Source organism: Lactuca saligna, chromosome 6, assembly GCF_052625555.1.
Source record: "Lactuca saligna cultivar CGN05327 chromosome 6, ASM5262555v1, whole genome shotgun sequence".
Classification (NCBI taxonomy): Eukaryota; Viridiplantae; Streptophyta; class Magnoliopsida; order Asterales; family Asteraceae; genus Lactuca; species Lactuca saligna.
In genome coordinates, this window is record NC_136422.1 from 103,540,897 (window position 1) to 103,560,751 (window position 19,855).

Sequence of the window (19,855 nt, forward strand, 5' to 3'; positions counted from 1 at the left end):
ACTACTATTGACCATTCGATCATAATTTCTCAACACATAGTAATTCGTAATATCGTAACAAAACACGTAAAAGTTCATTAATATTATCCGCATTTGATACATGAAAATTTTGCTCGTAAGAGCATACATGAGTGACACTGATTCGAGCATAACAGCTCTATGAGTAGTGTAGTCACTTAAACATAGAGTCGGAGTACATAGCATATTTCCTAATGACCTACTGAGATAAGTCTACCCCTAACCGCGATGAGCTGCGTCCGGAGGTGGTGCCGAGGATGTGGATGCTCCCTGAAGACGAGCCACCAAGCATTCTGTATCCCGAAGTCGAGACTCCCACCGAACCTGCCTCATGTGAAACTCTCGAAGGACGTCACGCGTCTCCTGCTCCGCACGCGCGACCCTCGTCCTCAACTGGCGCACATGATCAGCAGTGTCCTGGGCAAGGTCGCCCGTATTCCGTAACCGTTTCACCATGACTGGAAGGGCTCGATCACCTGGTCCTCCGTCTCTCAGATCAAAGAACTCGCGTGACATGCCGTACAGCGGTTGTTGTCCCTGCTGTCTGCTCCATCTCCAAAGATCAATACCCCAGGGAGGTGTAGGACCAGTGGAGCCTACACGATAGGCAGGCACCCTGATCGGGTAAGGGGGGTTGATGACTTCGGAATCCGCATCCGAATCACCCCCTTCACTATCATCATTATCCTCCTCGAGGCTTCCTTCATCTTCCTCTGATTCGGCAGGCTCGCCTTCAACTTCGGCCTCCGGTTCTCCGTCAGATTCCTCTTCGGGGTCTTCCTCGGGCTCCTCCTCAGGCTCTTCCTTGGGCTCCTCCTCTAGCCATCCGTTGTTCCCCTGGTTAGGGAAGTAAGGATCTCCGGGGTGATGAAAACCAGCCATGCGGTCTGCGAGAGTGTGTAATTATGCTAACGTTATTGCTAGGGTGCTACAATTATCGCATAGATCAAGTAGGCGTTCTCTTTTTAGTGGTAGAAGGGTATAGTTTTAGGTTCCCTAGCTATCCCGATCTCATCAGGACGTGTGTTAGTTATACCTTGGAGAGAGTGTAGTTGATCAGGCTACATCCGCTCCTTGGTACCACTAAGAACAGTCCCGAATTAAATCGAGATACTAGTATTATTATTTTTTTTTTGTTTGGTTCGGCGTTATGTTCCTACTCCTAATGCAAGCAAGCGTATTTTATTTACTTGTTTTGTTCAGAGTTATGTTAGTCCCTCTTTTTGGTTTATAGTTGCATATCAATGTGTGGCTAGATATGCTAGGTCACTATAAACAAAGCTCTGATACCAACCTGTCACACCCCCGAACCAGACGGCGGAAACGTCCGGTGGCTATTGTGACTCAATTGAATACCATCACAGTGAATATACATGAAACATAACATCATACATCACCAAGCATTGGAATAATACAACTGGTAGCGTTTACATCCGTTACATTGTTTCAAAATATTACATTCCAAATTACATTGTTCATTGTTACTTAAACAACTGTCAAAACAATCATAGAGTACAGTCCTTTCTTCACTTATCTGTTACCTGAGAATACAAGTATTTTGAAAAACGTCAACATATGAAATGTTGGTGAGTTGATAAGTAATGTTTGAAATCCAATGTTTGTAATGTTTTGAAAAAACCACCAGAAAATCCGACATTTTCTGAAAATAGAATAGCGTAAAAATATGTGAAGATCCGTGAGTATGCTTGTTTGAATTCTATAGATGTAAGCGTAAGAGTTGTGAAATTCGACATGTAGTTCATAAGTGTACTAGTTGAAAACCCTAGGAAAACCCGACGTTTTCCTATCACTTTGCTTTACTTAGTTTGTGTGTTGTTATTTCGTTACGTTAAAGGTGTTCGTTGAGCTCCGGAGGCATTGAGTATACAGAGGGTGGTGAATTGTTGTAACGTACGTTAATGAAAACGTCCAGTTGTCAACCGTACTAGCGATCCCTTAGGCGTCACTCGCACTTATTCACACAACTCAATCCTCCCGGACTTGTGTAGTCCCACGACCGAGGAGAAAAAGTGAAGGTGCGAAACCCTCGGTATTTCCCTACGTCGTTCAAGACCATTGCAATTGCGAAGGGCCCGAAGCCCAACCCGCAATCGTGAGTTCCCGACTTTACTAGGAGCACTGAAGGACCCTTGGGGACCAGCAGCACGTTTGCCATTGAAAGTCCTTTTACACGCAGTTAAGTCGTATTAGACCCAACTACATATAAGCAAGTGTCCTTTGGGCCTAAAGATCATGTCATCGGGCTAGCTAGGCTCAACAAGCATGATTTGCAACTTTTGAGCCTAAGGAGTGTATGTCGACGTATTGAGTAATTCCACGAGAGTATAGAGTTCCGAGAGTTCCATATCTGTATTGAGCGTTGTAGTGTTAGTAGTTTTGGATTTGTTATTAATTCGAGACCGAATCAATTCGTTTGATAACGATTATTGGTGATATTGTGTATTGTAATTCATCGAGAGTCGTAGTTTCAGTCTTTGTTCACAACGAGTGTATTGAATTATCATTGAAAATTTTCTGTTTACAACCCCTCTTTATTTTGTAAATTTACTTTTTCACCCCTTTAAGTATATTAATTTCCGATTTAGTCCTTAAACCATTTTTCTTGGCATTTTAACATCAAAACTTAATGAAATTGATATTTTTCAGCACCTTTTTAGTTGAAAACAGTTTTAGACCCTGAAAATACAATTTTCTCGGTTGTAGCCCTTTATTTCGCAGTTTTTACACTTTTGGCCCAAATTGGAAAAAAAATTGCAACTTTGGTCCTTTTTAAATTTGAAAAGCATTTTAAACCTTTGAAAAGCACTTGTAACACTAGTAGTCCACTGTTTTACAGAAAAACACAGTTTTGGCCCTCCAAAACAGAAAATTTCGCATAATGGGTCCTATTGGGCCGAAATTGTCATTTTTAGCCCATTAAGCTTGAAATTTATGTTTTTAATCCTCCAAAGAGTATATTTTCAGAAAACACATTATGGAAACTGTTTTGACTCATCTCACCCATCAGATTTCGAAATATTTCATTTTAGGCCCTTCAACTTTGTATTTTTAACATTTTATGTCAAAAAAAATGAGTTTTTAGCCCAAAATAAGTGTTGTCAAGCCATTTGGCTATTTTTCTTGGTATACTTTGCATGTAGTAGTATATTTTATGCTAGTATAAAATATATCTCGGTTTTTGGCAATTCATAACTAGATCTAGCATCATAATCATACAAAACATACATATAAGCATAGAAATCATCCAAAACATACACATAATGATGGATCTACACCTTTGCTTGTATTCTCCCCCACAAAACTTATAAAAACCGAAAATAAGGGGGTATGAGGCTCACCTTAGGTGTTGATTCGGTTTTTGAAGAAAGGATGGAAGAAAAATGAGGTGACTTTCGGCCTTAGCACACTTTGATGAAGATCTCGGCCTTGGGGTGGTTCTAGGATGCAAGATCGTGATTTCTTATGAGTTAAGAGAAGATGTTTGATAGATCAAAGAATCTAGGTCATAGTTTTAAGTATAACCTTACCTTGGATGGTGATTTTTTTGTGGAAAACCTCCTTTGGATGCCCTTGAATCTTCGAAATTTAGTGAAGAGAGTGGAGGTGTTTTTGGAGAGTGTTGATATGTGATAAGTGATGAAAATGTGTGTGTGTGTGTGTGTTGGAATCAGCCGAGACAAGAAGAAAGAGGAGAGAAAGGCTTGAGTTGACATACATAGATGCATGTTGGTCCATGCATGGAAATATGTGGGACATAAGTGAGGTGGCATGAAGAAGTCAACCCCTTTTCTTCTTGGATTTGGGCCTTGGGCCGAGAATTTGGAAAGGAAAAAGGTTTTTGGGCTTTATTGCCCCTAAGCCCATATAGATGTTAAGTTGGATGATTTTTAGTCCCAAAAGAAATATAATATGATTTTTACACTTTGTTGGGCTAGTTTAGGTTAATCATGGTTCATAATTTTGAATTTATTTCATTCTAGGCCCAATATGGCCCAAAATGTTGAAATAAATAGATGTGGGTCCAATTAGAGCCCATTTGAAGGTTATAATCCCATGATAGTCAAATTGGAGGCTTATTGGCCCAATGAGTCCAATAAGGAAGTCCTAGTCCAAAATGGACCTAACCAGAACTTCTAGGGTTTCCAATTGCTTGTTGACCATTTGTAGCACTTGCATGATGTATTTGATTGAAGTTTTTGATGTCATTAAAAAAGCATCACACATGCTTTTAAGTTTTTGATTCAACCTTTACTTGAGTGTAGTGATTACAAGACACAAAATTTCTAGTTGTGACAGAATCCAATATGGTATCAAAACCTATGAACATAAATAAAACACCTTTTATTTATCACCATATGATTACACATTATTCATTGTATACTGTTTCATCTATCAACTTTATTCTTGAATTTAAAACAATAGTTGTCCTATGCTCCAAGCATGTACACTATGTTTCTAAACACTAGTCATGCCATACACCAAGTATACATACTATGTTTGTTTATGATCTTTACTTTGTGAACTAGATCAATTGAACATAACTTCAATGATTCTCTTTTCACACTCCCAAAATCCTTACTGCAAATGCAAGAATTCCAAATTCATGCCATTTACTGAAATCTGTTAGATTCTAAACTTATATGCATTAATCCTCTTGTAATGATTATGCACAAATTCACAAAGATTTGGCAACAATCATTACAGAGTATTCCAAAGGAGATCAACTCCTTGGAAACATCCTTCTTGCATTAACTTTCCTTAATCTTACACAGATTGAAATTTCTGACTTTGAAATATTTCTAGATTCCATTTTGACTATCACTTTCTGGACAAGAGTTGCCTCCTTACAGATTATGTCAATATGGTCCTTCCAGAATTATCACTATACTTCCAACTGTCCTTGAGCAACCAATCTTTGGTAAACCTTAGATTGTCCTCGACAATTGTTAAATCCTTTTAGTCATATCCATTCCTAATGCCCCAGGCATTAGGAAAATTTTAGAAAGGATGAATATAGCACATGTAATCGATCCTATATCCGAAGCATATGGGACACGATTCATGATGTCTCACATAAAGACTAAACCAGTCTTTTGCTATAACATTTCCATTTCAATTTGCCAAGTTCTCATAATTCATATTATGAAAAGGGATGTCGTAATCATAATCGAATTTTAGAACGCAAATAATGGACCCATATACAGAATTTCCTTGGGTTTTGAGCCATTCCAACATGAAATTCATATATATATATATATATATATATATATATATATATATATATATATATATATATATATATATATATATATATCCTTGACTAAATGATTAAAACCTCACGATCTAAGCTTATAGATTTGAGATGAAGTATAATTTCCTCTCCCTTAATTATAGCAAAACAACTTTTCCCAATTGAAACCTTTGGTTTTCTATAATTAACATTGCTAGCTTGCAATACTTATCATAATTATCATGCTCCCACTAACATGATGATTATTAGCATAACACTTATGCTCCCACTAGCTTTGACATGTACTCAGAAATCAGCTGGACTTCTTACCAAAGTTCAGAATTCTGATACTAGATTGCTTTGATAAAACTTTATCAAAATCATACACCTTTCCTTAGATAGCACACTTGTGTGTCTAAACAATTATGAAGAGGGTTGCCGTAATCATAATGGTTAGACCTTTTTGCCACTTCTCACAAGTCCAGGTTAGTGTGCCGGTTAACCACACATGCTCCACTAACGACTTTGAGAATGCAAATATCACAATTGCTATCTAGCTAAAATCTACTTAGTGAAAGTGTTTCCTCACCATCATTTTCATGAATCGGAGAGAAACCTTATGACACTTAGATTCAATGGTGTATGTGTTCTTATCCATGTGAATTGTCAAACCATAGTCACAATACAAGGATAATGACAAATCCAAACTCATATGGATTGAACTCAATCTTAATTTCTTTCCACTTGGCAGCTCAAGGGCCTGCCATTGCTTCCAAGTTGTTGTGCAACAAATTGAGAATTCTAAGAACTTATATGCAAAGCCAACTTTAACTGGAATGGGCACAGAATATGTCAACACGATGGGTTGTGAACCTCAAGTGAGGAACTTCAGGTTTCATTCTTGATTAGTTCTTGAGACTTTCAAGACCTTTAAGACTCCCACTGTCCTCTTGACCTATAAGACTTCCTTGTCAAACATCCAAGAGATAGTATGGATTCTAATCAAGACAAACACTTCACACAATTGGCGTAAGTTGGTCTTTCTTTTATCCAAAACATCACAACTTACCAATTTCAAATGTACAAGAGTATAAAACTTTTACTCTTACATTTGACAAGTGTTTTAAACCTTCTTTAAGACATGTCTCTCAAGTTACAATCTTGGAGTATGACTCTCAAAATTGTTTTTGGAACGAAGTATCACTCATCTTCTTGATTGAACCATTTCAAAATTTCAAGTTCCTCTTCTTAGTCATAAGAATGCACTAAGATTTCCTTAGAGAACTAATTATGCTATGGTTTCTTAATCATTAAGATGATCACAAAACTGATACTAAAGTACTCTCCCATCTTTTCAGATTTGAGAAACTTTTATCCTTCTGCCTAATTTGATTCTTCTTATTCGCTCTACCTTACATTGGAACCTTTTCCAATGTCTCAGAGTTACACTTAAGCTTGTAAGTATAACCATATTTACTAAGCTTTAGTAAACTATGACGAATAGTCTTATCGATCTTTTGTGGTGGACTTGACCAGTGCACAAGAATGTGTACTTGATCCCTTAGTCCTTTACTTGACTCACACATCCATGTGAACAAGTAATTAGTCTTAATTTTCCAATACTTGAAAGTTCTCATTCATCATGTTATACAACTTGCATGATTCCAAGTTCTGGTCCAATTGAAACTTGGGTGATGAGAATCTTTCCTTATTTAGTAAATCTAGACATTACCACAAATGAAAGAATCAATTCATGTTTCCACTCTGGCTCTTAATGGAATCATATAAGCAACAATTTTTCCTCAAATGCCATTGTAAGGATATTTTAAAATAAATAAAATCAAAAATTTCCTTTTATTTTAAAACTTTGCGGAAAAACTTATCCTTACAATCCATATGAAATCTTGTTGTTATCTATTCCTAAGCAATATCTCATAACTCCTAAGAAGTAGCTCAAGAATCCGATCTTCAAACTACGCGATAGAAATCCATCTACTCGATCAGATTCAGCATATTCTTTCTTTAAGTTTCTTCACTTTTCTTTAATTCTTAAAACATCACCATGTGACCCAGTCACATCATGTATCAAGAATCTCATAATAGAAACTTAACAGAGTTAGATAGTGGACTTTACCTGAAGTAGAGTCAAACTTATTGACTTTAACATCCTTAGGTAAATTTGGCAACTTCGCAACCAATGCCCCTTCCTTTGGCAATATAAACATATGGACCCTTTTGATAATGGTACACGAGACTATCACAGACTTAGCTTTTCTCTTTACCATTTGGTCAACCGAGTTGACTATGGCCGATCCCTTTCCACTGGGAAGAGAGAGCTTTACTAGATATCCAATATCATCATTGTCAATGTCCATAAAGTTTTAGGAAGTTGATCTTAGCAAATAGATAAGATCATTAAGGGTCTTGTCATAGTCTGTTTCATAGGTGTTCCAAAAGAACTCACTATGTGACTTAGAAAGTAGGTAAGCCTACAACTTTCTCAAGACTTTGACACCCAACTCTCCCGACTTGTCAATATGTGACTACATCTCCAAGATGTGATCACACCTAGACCTTGCCTTGCCAATAGGGCTTGAGTGACCTTAACCTTTTCAAGAACTTGTGGGTTAGGGAGAATAATCGGAGGAGGTGAAAGAAGTATGATTTCCAAGGGACATCATCTTCATTTAGGAAAGCTTGTTTCAAGAGATTTGGGAAGATCATAAATGTCTAAACCAGACATGTTATGGGAGATATTCAAGATAGTTGATTTATAGTCCTTAATATGACACCCAATATGAAATATTAAGGCTAGGACCCAACAAACTATTTTATAACTTAGAAGAGGTATGCCGTAATCCAAGCTATAAAATATTTGAAGGTAGGTGAATGACAATTCACCAATTTCCACCAAGATAAACGAAATGTATTATTAGGTTTTAATTGGATTTGAAACTCCTAGATCTTTGAGATTCATTGAACTGTTCAATGGCATGTTTCAATCTCGAGTGTGCCCTTCAGGTTTTGTGACTGGGATGCCGAGGATCACAAAACAAGGTGTGAAGTAACCATGCAAATTACTTGGTATCCTTAAGTGTTTACCCCTCAATCGATGTGTCAGTAAACCACACACGCTCCATCGATACTATGATAAACATTAAGTTACCCTTTGCCTACCTTGTTAAATACGAGTTAGTGTGCCGGTTAACCACACACGCTCCACTAACCGACTTAAACAAAGTGCAAAGTGTAATTTCATGGATTAGCACCTTATTCACATTTTCTAAGTAACTAAGATTGGGTATTATTAAGAGTTTAGTTACTTAGTATTTATCATTAATACTTTTAATGAAGGGAGAATTATAGTCTTGTCAAACCCGTTCGGCTAACGACCCTCCACCAGTCAAGCAAGCGGTGTGTAACATCCCGGAATCGCAAGAGTAGAGTTGAAGGGCTAAAAGTGTAAGTTTCAGAAGGTGACTCGGCGAGTCCATGGATAGACTCGGCGAGTCAGGTCACGACTATGGTCGCGTATCAAGTGGCCTACTCGGCGAGTAGGTGTTGTATGGAGAAAACCCTAATTTTCAGGGTTGAGCCCTATATAAAGAGCATTATGCCCCTCCACAGCCTCCCTTATTCCCCCTTGAGTTCCAGAAACCCTAAATTCGTGGAGAGTCCCTTTGTTGAGCAAATTAGAGCTTGGTGAGGTGTTGGTTGAAGAAATCTTGAAGGAGAAGTGGCTTGGATCAAAGGGCTTTGCTTGGATTCGATTTTCATTGCTATTGAGGCATCCTTTGGAGGTAATACTTTCCTTCTTGGGCTGTGTTTTCCTAGATTCTCATTTTGGAGTTGTGTGGGGGGCTTGGTTGTGTGGTATCTTGATGTTTGGGGTATGGATCTGAGGTTGCTACCTCAGATCTGGAGTGGAGAAGATCTTAAGAGCATTAAAGCCCCTGCTCTTGTGTTGTTAATGGAGCTATCATGTCCCAAACCTTGGTTCTAAGGTGAATAAGGCCTAGATCTCTTTAGATTCACGTAAAGTTTGCCACTTTACGTGATGGATGGATTGTAGGAGGTTGGATCTATGTTTTGGATCAATTGCATGGCCTGAGATGCTTCTGTATGGATTCAGACCGGTGGTACTCGTCGAGTCACATGGGGCGACTCGACGAGTTGCTTGAAGATGGCATGGAACTCGACGAGTTGGAAGAACAACTCGGCGAGTAGGTTGAAGATAGTTTGGGACTCGACGAGTCCATTTGGACTCAGCGAGTCATGTCAAGGAAGTCCCAATATTTCTGGTTGAGTCGATGAATCGGTGAGTCAAGGGATGACTCGGTGAGTTGGGTGCGAGTGGACTCAGAGTTGTTGGACTCGACGAGTCTTGGGGTGACTCGGCGAGTTGGGTCGCTGATTGAAGGAAGTTCTGAGCATATGGACGGCGAGTCATCGGGTTGACTCGGCGAGTAGGGTCAGTCAGGGGTTGACTTTGACTTGTCCAAGGTTGACCAGTTGTCTTCCAGGGGTATTTTGGTAATTAAGGGTATTTATTGAGTTGTATGTTTTGATGTTCAGTGGAGGAGTTCGTGTCAGAGTTCAGAGCAGCGGGATCTTATCCTTTCAGCCGACAGTTTCGAGGTGAGTTATCCTCACTATATCAACAGGGTCTAAGGCACCAAGGCTGGCCCTTTATTGGATTGAGATTGGATATGGTTATTATGTTACTGTTTGATGTGTCTGCATCCTGGTAGCTAGGATGGTACATGCTAGGAGACCTTATCAAGGTCAGTTTCCCGATATATATAAAGTGATGATATGCTATTGACCGGTTAGGTCGGTAACCTGGGTAGGGTAATGATATGCTATGTGATCTGTTTGTTCGGTTTGTTGACTATGACTATTATATGATTGTATGTTTTGTGCACATGGTTGTTTGGACTGGAGATGGGTTGAGGCGGGTCCTGCTTTGTGCTGTAGGCCAAGATACCCAGGGCAGACCGGTTATTCCGAAGGCCCAGCGAGCGGTCCGAATAGGCTGTAGGCCCCACGAGGGCGGGCTAGACGTGCCGAGGCTCGGAGAGTGGACCAGGCCGACTGAAGGCCCGATGCGGGCGGACCAGTCACACTGTAGACTCAGAGAGTGGACCAGGTGGGTTGAAGGCCCGATGCGGGCGGACCAACCCCACTGTAGACTCGAAGGACATGACTAGACCTGGAGGATGGATCCGGTGGACTGAAGGCCCGATACGGCGGACCAGTCACACAGTAGACCCGATATGCATAGCTATTCTATGTTTTGTTATGTTATGTATGTTTTATATGTTTTGGACCGGAAGGTCGCAGCCTGGAAGGGCGTATACGTGGTTGGTATCTTGGGGGTATCTCACTAAGCTTTCGGGCTTACAGTTATGGTTTAATGTTTTTCAGGTTCTTCAGGAGACCGTGGCAAGGCGAAGGCGTGATCGTATCGCTCCTCATGATTTTGTAGCAATGTGATTCTGGGAATACTCTAATGATTTGTATTGAAAACCTTTTTGTAAACATTTTAATGAAAATCGGGTTGTTTTGAAAAATTTAAATTGGTTGTATTTTTCGGATGTTACACGGTGGGTGAGAGTGGACACCCATTAAGTTGCCATTTTATAGGCAACAACCTTATACCCACCTTATAGACCGGCTTCATGAATGAGGCGTACTAGCGGTAAGACTGACTTTACTCTTATACACACACACACACACACATATATATATATATATATTATTAACTTATAATATTATAAAGTATAAGCAGTTGAATTTTAACTTTTAAAATTCTAAGGGCTAACTTGGAATTAAAGTATTCATAAGAGAAAACTTTACAAATTCCAAAACTTGAGGGCAAGTTTTGAAACTATTCAAAACTAATTAATTCCATAACTTATGTGTTTAAAGTAATTTTAATCCAAAAACTCTTCAAGTTCCATAACTTGAGGACAAGTTATGGAAGACTTTAAACTAATAAAAGAATTAACTTTTCTTTATTTTATAACTTATGGAATTAATTAAGGTTACACTTTTTTTTATTTATTATTTAATGAAGAGACTCTTGGTCCTCCATAACTTGAGGACAAATTATGGAGTCATAACTCCAATTAATTAGAACTAGACTCTTCATTTTAACTTTTATGAGTTTTATGAAACTTAAATGTGACTTTTCATATAACTTGAGGACAAGTTACAAAAACACATTTTAGAATCAACTCTTAGATTAATTTGGATTGAAAACAACTATTTCACTCAACTTTTCTATTAATCTAAGCAACTCATAAGAACAAGATAATTCAAATCAAACTTTTTCATGTAATTTGTCTAACCTTTAAACTAATACAAAACATGAATCTATTGACAATTATCTTTGAAATTGGATTAGCATGAACATTACCACATCAAAAACAAGTTTATAAGTTCAAAAACAACTTAGGGTAATGTTCCTAGTCCATTTCTAGCCAAAAACCTCGAAAATATGCTGTCTGGGGGTCCAACTCGTCGAGTGCATGAACCGACTCGGCGAGTTGGATCGTTTTGATCATTTTTTAGGCATGGACTCGCCGAGTCTGATGATCAGACAGCAACAATTTCGATTTTTTAAGTAGTTTTGCAAGTATAACAAGAAAACAAGCCTAGGCTCTGATACCACTGTTGGGTTTTGAGCATTCTAACACTCCTAAGTGTACATGCAACCCTAAATACTTTGGATCTATGTTTTCTTTATTATACATGCAAATAAGAACTTCCAAGGTATTATCCTAATCTAGCATACAAATCAATGAATGTAACAAGATAGAATACATACCTTTTGATGTAGCTTGATGTCTTCAAGCTTTAAGATCTTAGCCCCAATAGTGTGGAAGCCTCAAGTGGAATCACAAATCACCAAAACACCTTGGAAGACTTTAGAGAATATGGATACTTGGTTCTCTCTAGTGAAATTGGCTAGCCCTTCTTGGTGTACCACACTAGTACCAATTTCACCAACCAAGGACATCTTTATATAGTGTGGAGGATTAGGGTTAAACCCTAATACCCATGACCTTTCATTTCCTAGGATCCATGGGTTAAACACTCCATGGACTATCCATGAAAGCTTAGCCCAACCTAAATGAACTTGGCCCATTCCATATATATAAGAGTCCATATTTAATTAGTTCCTTTTGATCACTTAATTAATTATAAATTAATTCTTGATCAATACTAATTAAATAATATGATTCCATAATAATATATTAGAACTTATAATATATTAATATTAATCATAAACATACTAGTCTCAAAATATTATCCATATAAATTGTGTTGGTGAAGTGCAACCCAAATGGACCATGTCGGGTCGGGTCAAGTACATACCAAATATAGTTATGGACTTAGACATTAATCCAACAATTGTTTCAAAGATGACCGAGCAGATTCAATAGGTCAGACAGAGGTTGCAAACAACTCAGAGTCGTCAGAAGAGTTACGCGTACAAACGATGATCCGAGCTTGAGTTCCAAGTTGGAGACTTTGTGCTTCTAAAATTTTCCCCCATGTAAAGGAGTGATCCGGTTTAGGAAGTGGGGCAAGTTGGGGCCTCGATATATTAGACCTTTCAAGGTAATTGCCAAGGTTGGCAAGGTAGCATATCAACTGGAGCTGCCTCAGGAGTTGAGCCAGATCCATAGCACTTTCCACGTGTTCCAGTTGCAGAAGTGTGTGGTTGATGAGACGGAGGTATTCAGTGTTGTAAAACTTGCCGAGTTGGCTGATTACTCCTCCGAGTACTTGCTACTCGGCCCCTTACCGAGGCGAGTTACAAAATCCCGAATACTCCCCGATCGGCCCCTTTACTAAACTGAGTAGTGTTGTAAAACACGGTTAACTCGGTTATTAATATGTATAATATACTTAATTATTTATTATTTAACACACACATGTAATTATTATTATATATATATATATATATATATATATATATATATATATATATCTTAAATTTTCAGTAATTATTCACGAAGTGAAATCATTATGTGTTTTTTAGCTTTTATGTATTCACATGTATCTAATTTTGTTATATATTTCAATCAACTTATGATTTTGACATATATAATTTCCCTAAACATATTTCTACATGAATTACCGAATCTGAGTACTCCCAAGTACTCCCGGGTACTCGCTACTCGGTAGTCGGTCGAACAGGTACCGAGTAACGAGTTCTGCAACCTTGGCGGTAGTACCACTAGAGGACATTTAGGTGGATGCAAGCCTGAATTACATCGAGAGACCGATCGTGATCCTAGATCGGAAAGTGAAGGTTCTGAGGAACAAGGAAGTGCCTCTGGTTCAGGTCCAGTGGCAGCACCGAAGGGGGTTTGATTTGACTTGGGAACTAAATTTAGAGATGCGGGAGTAGTATCCCGAGTTATTTGCAGAGCAAGACATTAAGGGCGAAGTCTAATTCTAGTGGGGGAGAATTGTAACATCCTGAAATTCAGGTATATTCCTTTGATCCTTTTCTTTCTCCAAGTTGTCAAAATTGGTCCTTGAAAGAAAAGTGTGGCTTTTGAGTACGCTGGGCGTAAGGGAGAGTACGTTGCACGTACTTGTGAGCGTGTTCTTGACATGGAGTCTACCCGGTACGCTGGGCATACTAGGTCTAAATGGAAACCCTAATTGTGGGGGTGAGCCATATATAAGAAATATTTTGGCCTCACTTTTAGACACCATTTCCAGAGAGTAGAGCCCTAAGTGTGCCAAACCCTCGTTCTAGATCTTGTGTGTGTGTGTGTGTGTGTTTGAGCTTGATAGTGTTCTTGTGTTCCTTTGAAGAGAAGAAGGTGTCATTAAAGAAGCTAGAGTTGGAGTGCAAGCCTTGGATCTAAGCTTTGTAGAGGTTCAAGCATCAGTTGGAGGTAAAAAGCTCAAAGCTTTCTCAATCTTTTTGATTTGTGTATTATGGGTCATTTCTAGGGTTCTTGTCCCAAAGGTGGAGACTTTATGAGCAAAGGGAGCTCCATAGAACTTGATCTATCCTTATTTAGTGTATGAAGTGTTATTAATCCAAAAAAATCTGATCTTGGACGTTAGGAGTGAGCCATGAATGAGATATGTGCTCTTGAGTGAAGAAAGTGGTGTGTTTTGGTTAATGGTGATCTTTACAGCCATGCAAAGTCGTAAAGCCCTCGACTTTATGGATTAGGAGGCTATAGGGGGTCCATATCTGTATTTTGAGCCAAGGTCTTAACTGATTAAGACCATAAATGAGTTAATAGTGAAAGTGGGATGTACACTGAGCATAAATCCTAGTACGCAGGGCCTAGGGTGAAATCAGCTCGTTATCTACATAGTGGTCGAGTATGCCCATCGTAGGGATCGAGTACGCACAACGTACTCCTTAGGGTTGACTTTCGTTGACTTTTAGGGTTTAGTCAACAAGTGGACTTTTGGACCATTGAAGGGGTAGAATGGTCTTTTACCCTTCTGAGAGAGCAAAGCAGGGATTAGTCTAACCTTTGAGAGTCGTTATTAATTAGAGATAATTTTTATGTATGATTAGGCAGAGGCTAGATTAGTGTCTTGAGTTCGAGATCATTCGAGTTTACCGAGGTGAATCTTTTCACTATACAATACCTAGGGTGGTATCTATATGTGAACCGGAAGGTCATATGTGCTTGTTTGAGATTATGTGTATTGTGATTATATATGTTATGTGTCATTCTGATCGGACCAGAGGGTCCAACGATTTATGATGTCGGAAGGCTCAACCAGACCAGACCATAGGGTCCAACGAGCTAGACCAGACTAGAGGGTCCAACGAGCTACTGGACTGGAGGGTCCCGCTGAGACACACTGACCAGAGGGTCGTACAGAATATAGCCTCGAGTGGTGAATTGTTGTATGTGGTGTTTTAGGGAACTCACTAAGCATTTGTGCTTACCGTGTTATGTGTTTTGTGTTTCAGGTACCCCGTAGGATCGCGGGAAGGCACGGGCGTGATTGTACATGCACTCGGGATGTAGAGCTATATTTGTGGATCCTGGATCTGAACAATTGTTTTGAAAACTTGTATTGGGTTTTTGAGAACTAATGTTGAGACATGTGTTTTTTTATTAATATTAAAAATGAAAATTTTGGTTTGAAAAATCATGTTGTTACTTCGTAGCAATGTACTTTCATTTAACAAAAATTTTACATTTTTAAAGTAAATAGGTACCATATTACCTCTATTATTTTCCTACATTTCAATATGCTTTCAGTTGTTTGCAGGAAATGAATATAGGTAATAAAGTATACCTCAAAAACATTGAACAAATTGATGATGATTCACATATCAAAGTGTGGGTGCTAAAAATGTGGAACTTTATAAAGAATAATATGGTTTTATCAATTGAAATGATCCTAATGGATGAGGAGGTTGGTTGTATTCCGTATCTTTTTAATAGCCCATTCAATATTACATATGTTTCAATCAATAAATTAATTGTTATTTATTTGATTTAACAGGGAACAAAATATCATTATCGTGTTTTCAATCAGAATTTTTCCATATTAGGTGATCTTTTAAAGGAAGATCAAGCTTATATCATTTTAAAACCCAATATGGCGGCTGTGAATAATGGTTTTAGTGATACGGGTCATAAACAAACCATAACTTAGAATTGGAAAAGTATTATAAAAAAAATTTGAGGATTTTTCATGTCCGGTGAATGGATTTGTGTTTGTTGATTTTATATCTATTATCGAAAAAACATGCCCAAGAGACGCATTCTTTAATTAGTTATTAAATTTTATTCCAATCACTTTTATAACTTATGTAATTTATTATACATTTTAGTATTTAACCTAATCTTACTTATTATATTTTATTATACTTGTGTAGATGTCATTGGACAAATTGTCTCATTTCGGGCACCTGAAACATCAAATCCTAACCCATCAAAGCATTACATATATAAAGATGACTATTAGCAACCTATAATGAGATTATATTTCTTTTATTTCTTTATTATTTTTAATCACAATTTATTTGTAATAACTAATTTCATTTTTTATTTAGGTTTGTACACCTGAAGGTCACTATATTTGGAACTCAAGCATACCAGATGTCACAATACCTCAACACTAACCACACGATTACTTGTGTTGTTAGAGTAATGCAGTTTGTAAAACTTAACATTTGGTGTTGTTTGTATTCATGCTATATATATATATATATATATATATATATATATATATATATATATATATATATATATATATATATATATATATATATATATATATAAAATTTACTTTTATTGACTAATTTATTTCTACAGGAATTGCTCAAACCAAAAATTATTTTGATGTAACCAAATTGTTCATTAATTCTATCATTGTCAATATTAATGAGCTCAAGAAAGAGTTAGTTTCTTTTTAGTTATTTTTTATTTTTGTATATTGTTTTTTAATTTAAACAAATACAATTCCTTATATGTAATTAAATAATTTTAAACATTACAAATTGAAAACTGATAACAATAGAGGTATATCTAAAAAAAACATAACTACACTTATAAGCTACTCTTCTTCTTATACAGATGATTTTAAATGGAATTTCTCTTTAAAAACAGTTTTTGAGATCACAGAACTAGTGAATGTATATTGCATTATTTTATATCTTTTAATTTTATTTACACATTGTATGTTTTTGAACTTTTACATTTTATTTGATACATAAAATGAAATTTCTATTAGTTGCTTCCATCGTCACTATAAGACATAATCTACCATGGTATTACGATGCGTGCTACAAATGTGGAAAAAAGATAATATTAATTCACATTTGTATTTATATTAGTCGTTTCAATCTTTCAACAAAATTAATATTAGTGTAATTGTTTTTTTTTGTTTAGGTATATAATTCCATTCAACGTACAAGATGATACTAGTACCATCAGATTGACTCTTTTTTATAAGGAAGCTAAGAGGATATTAGATATAAGTGCATACCAGTTGAAAAAAAATACATGAAGTGGTATATTATATTATCCATATTTTTAAATCAAAAAACACTTAATTTATTTTAATATATTAAAACTCTTCTTACATGCTGGAGACAGTTTGAGAGTATTTCCAAACCAACTTAATGTGTTGAGAAACCGAAAGTTTGCTTTTCTTATAGATATTACACCCTACAATTGCAACAACTATAATAATATCTACATCATTCTCAAACTTACAGAAGATGTGTCCATTGTTTCCGAAATGAAAAGTAAACTAGAACTTATGGTACATAACCTTTTAATGTTCAACAGTTATATTTGTTTTTTATTTACATACATAACGTTTAACATATTTCCATCTTATTTTCTAGAATATTCAATCCGTCTCCTTAAATCAAGTATCTTTGGAATCAGATGATGTTGTACAGAATGTTCAAAAGGTATTTCAATTCTCATATTACCTTTTATTTATATTTAATTGTTCTAATTAACAACTTCTGTTTGTTTTTTTATTTTATTTTTTTTATTTTATTTATTTATTTATTTTTTTTTAATTTAGGATGTGATCTCACAAACAGATGAGAGTTTTACATCTTTAACAGTTGATAAATCAATGCCAACGAGTCCTAGCAAAATATCAACTAATTTTAAGCGCAACCTCCAAGACATTTATGATGTTGATTGTAGAGATGATTTGAGTTCAACAAATTCTAAAAGAAAATCAATGTGAGAGGAAAATGCACTCTTAGTTCCAAAAGTGGAGAAGTGAGTTGGTTTTGGTTTTAACAAAAAATCAATAATTTTTTATGTTGCTTTGGTTTTAAAGATATTTGGTTGTTTGGTATGATTTTTTTTTTGTTATTATTATTTTTGATATCTTGGATGTCAATTGTGATAGGTTTATTGAGGTATTTATGACTTATCAAAAGAGCATTTCCATGAATTCATACATATTTGTTAACGATTCATTATTTAATTTTTTAGTTTATATAAAAACCCGAAAGTATATTGTCAATCGTTACAAATGCAAAAAAATATCATGTTCGCTATCATCAATTTTTGAAAAAGTTGACAAATATGCATTGTTGTCATGTTGCTGATGAGATGTACTTTTACATTTTGGTTTGGAAATTAAAAAAAAAAATAATAGGATTAGATCACATTTTTATTTTTCATTTTGTATCTTATTTGGACTGTTTTGCCACCACTAATTTATGATATCACATATTTATGTCATATCATACTTTGAGAAATAAACATTTTATTGTTTTATTATTACTAACTGTCATGTTATCTAACTGTTGAAGCTTGACACCTCTTAATAAACTTATCAAAAGAAGAGCAAATTCGTAAATTTTCATGTTCCCTCTCTTTGTTGTCGGTTATAGCAATGTACTTTAAAAGTGAATCATTTTTAATATCCTATTAGGAAACCTTGGTTTAATAATTTCATTGATGATAGAATATATAGAATATTTTTAATTCATTGCCTTCACATATAAACTAAACAACAATTTCAAATCTACAACAATCATTATATACAAGTTCTCTTAACCATCTGTGAAACATAATCAAATCATTTTAAGAAAAATTAGACAAATTATCATTTTTATCATGTTGGTGAGGACACATAAACCATTGTTAAATAGTTTATCACAAAGATGACAATTTGTCTAAAAAATTGCATATAAACCATTTATGAAACATGGAAGGCTATATGGAAGGCTATGTTGCTCTTAGAGTTTTGTTTATTTCTAAAAAAAAATAAAAATAAATTATGGACATTATGAATTTTAAATGATTTTAAAGGGTATGATGATGACCTTTCCACTTCATGTCATTTTAATTGTTTAAATAACATAATTTTATTGTTTATGATGGAAAATGTGTTTTTAAAATTAAATTGGAGTATTGGAGATTATTGTTACCAAATATGCATGTAAAGGTATTATACATCAACTGGTAATTAGAGTATCTTCTGATTTCGCTATTCCTTTAATCGATCAAAATTAATGTCACAGTTTCTTAATTTAGTTTTCCACAGATATAACAATTATTCAATTTACTGAATATTATTGCTTAAAATATCCATATAGTTGTGGTATATGTTTTGGATCTTCTACAAACTTCATTCTATCGTGCATTACAAGATATACAAGGATAATTTTAGGTTATTTTTTACTTACCGTAATATATGTATAAAGTTTTTTGGTTATTTTTCACATAGGAAACAATCATTTTTTTTTTCTGAAAATGGACTAAAGTATTATATAGAAAATTTGCACGATATTTGTTAGCTTTTTTAATAAAGTGGCCATTTATGTTATATTTTCTTAACATGGAGTATTTTTGTAGTTTCCTGTAATAAACAAGGACCATTTTACATTATTTTTTAAATAATGGATAATTCGGTAACTTTTTTTAAACATATACTGTTGTTGAAATTTTATTTTATTTTATGAAATAAACATGGCCATTTATGCTCATTTCGTTTTCTTTAAGAAACAATCAATAATCATAAGTTTTGATGAATTACGAAATTATACACAATTAGTATTGTTTTTCGTGTTTTTCATTTAATTATATATTT